Source organism: Danio rerio, chromosome 19, assembly GCF_052040795.2.
Source record: "Danio rerio strain M-AB ecotype USA chromosome 19, GRCz13ab, whole genome shotgun sequence".
Lineage (NCBI taxonomy): Eukaryota > Metazoa > Chordata > Actinopteri > Cypriniformes > Danionidae > Danio > Danio rerio.
This window is the reverse complement of record NC_141039.2, coordinates 1,562,501-1,565,000: the sequence shown is the minus strand read 5'-3', so window position 1 is coordinate 1,565,000 and position 2,500 is coordinate 1,562,501. Positions and strand designations below refer to the sequence as shown.

At 26.6% G+C, this 2,500-nt stretch overlaps 1 long non-coding RNA gene across 3 annotated transcripts in view; it reads left to right on the top strand.

Annotated features, from left to right (window-relative positions):
• Positions 1–2,500, top strand: part of LOC137488455 (uncharacterized) — a 141,588-nt gene that overhangs the window by 65,298 nt on the left and 73,790 nt on the right. The window contains exon 4 of one of the 3 annotated variants that reach the window (XR_015516317.2): positions 916–1,462. The exons of the other annotated variants lie outside the window; for them this stretch is intronic. This is a non-coding gene — a long non-coding RNA (uncharacterized LOC137488455). Of the gene's footprint in view, positions 1–915; positions 1,463–2,500 lie in introns of those variants that run through there. 3 annotated transcript variants of the gene reach the window in all.

Here is a 2,500-nt window from a genome sequence, read left to right as displayed (position 1 = left end):
ACTGTCTGGCGCCATCTAGTGTCTGAATAATGCACAGGTGAGTGTATACTCCATCAGCTGTTTGTGTTTTTGACTGTCTGGCGCCATCTAGTGTCTGAATAGTGCACAGGTTAGTGTATACTCCATCAGCTGTTTGTGTTTTTGACTGTTTGGCGCCATCTAGTGTCTGAACAATGCGCAGGTTAGTGTATACTCCATCAGCTGTTTGTGTTTTTCACTGTTTGGCGCCATCTAGTGTCTGAACAATGCGCAGGTTGGTGTATATTCCATCAGCTGTTTTCTTTTCTGTAAGCTTTGTGTTTAATTGAAGATTTAATAAACAATTATGGCTCAGAAGTATGCTTTGTGTCTATTATGTTTTGTGGCCAGTAGCCATGTAATAAGTGAGATGAAGTACATCCGGCAGGTTTTTATGCAGGTTTGATAATCTAGTTGAGCTTTATTCTGTGATATCAACCTGCTGGATGTACTTTTTTATTAACGTATTAATGTGTGTTACAATTGTAGTAAATTTCTGAACCAGGAGATTCTTTTAAGCAGAGTTTTTTATTGAGAATGTGTTGTGCAGTCTTCAAGAAGTCCACATGAGTTTGCAAAAGTTTGCAAGAGTCTTATTGCATTTGTATCACTTTGGGATCTGCCAATGCTCAGAAAGGCAAAAGGTTTAATGTCTTTCACATCCCGGCTGCTAAAGTTTTAAATTAAGTTACATCAAGTTATTTAGCTTTTCAGTTTTTATATATCACCCTTAATTTAAAACTAGATTATATAAATGTATATTCTCACACAATCAATCAATAGAAAAATAGTATGAAAATAAAAACTAATTTAAAAATGCTAAATTAAATGAATGGAGTGAGCGTTCTGCAGAGTTCTGTCCTGTATAAGAGTCTGATCCACTGAGTGTTTCTGCAGGTCTTCTGTAAGCTGAGCTTCAGTCGTACAGCACCAAAAACATGAGGCAATGCTGTGAAACAGAGCGTCTTCATCACTCAGAAGAGGAGAGCGTTATTGCTCAGAGCTTTCTCTTTCAGAGCTCACTTCAGTTTCATTTTCTGAAACTCCTCCGGGGAAATAAAAACAGACACAAATGAGTCTGACATGCTGGGAGAGTGCAGAGATAGTCTGTAAAATCAACACAGAAGAGCTCAAATCTTCTGATCCTGCAGGTTTTGATGTTTCTTAACACTTTTGCACTTGTTGGGCATTAATTAAAAGCTCATTTGTGGACAATATGCTGCCTGATGGAAACTGAGATTGCATATGTGCAACATGATTAAATACAGGTTGTGTTTTTATTGAAATGTATGTAATGCCACAGCCAGAAACCGTTAACAGTCTGAATACTGTCACTTGTTGAATCTGAACTGACAAATAACTACTGCAAGACCTCCTGCTATGTAAGATATAGTTATTTGATTTTATATAGAATTTTAAATATAATAAAATGTATGTATGTGTATATATATATGTGTGTGTGTGCGCGCGCGTGTGTGTGTGTGTGTGTGTGTGTGTGTGTGTGTGTGTGTAATTATTTAAATATTTTAATTATAATAGACCTAAAAATATATTCAAAATATTCTTGTTTGTAAAAATACATATAATTTTATATACAGTTTTAAATAATAAAATGTAATATGAATACAACCATAAAATATAAATGAAAAAATATAAAAAACATTTCCAGATTTGTTACATATATAATTTTATATACATATTTAAACATAATAACATGTAAATAAATAAATAGCTGTATAAATATTATATAAAAATATTACTAAAATATTTAAATACATATTTTAATTTTATAGAAGTAAAAAAAAAAAAAAAAAAAAATATATATATATATATATATATATATATATATATATATATATATAAATAAAAGCAATTTTTTGTAAAATATATATAATTTCTGTACAATTTTAAACATAATATAATAAAATTAAAATAAAATGATTAATAAATTTATAAATAAATTTTATTTAAATATATAAATATAATATTTAAATGCATATTGCTACTGTAATAGACATAAAAATATAAATAAAAACGTTTTATCCAGATTTGTAAAAAATTTAATAATTTTATATACAATTTTAATAATAAAATGTAAAAAAATAAATAAATAAATATACAAATATTATATAAATAAATAAATAAAATATATATAAATGCATATTTAAATTAAAATAAACATAAAATATATAAATAAAAATATATAAAAGACATTTCCAGATTTCTACCATACATTTTATTTTATATACAATTTTGACCATAGTAAAATGTAAATAAACAAATAAATATATAAATTATATATAAATATGTAAATAAAATTATTAAATACATATTTTGATCATAAAAGACATAAAATATAATTAAAATATAAAAGAGATTTTCAGATTTGTAAAAAAAAGATCAAATTTTCTATACAATTTTAAATAAAATAAATTAAAATAATTAATAAATATATGAATAAAGTATATGAATAAAACATTTA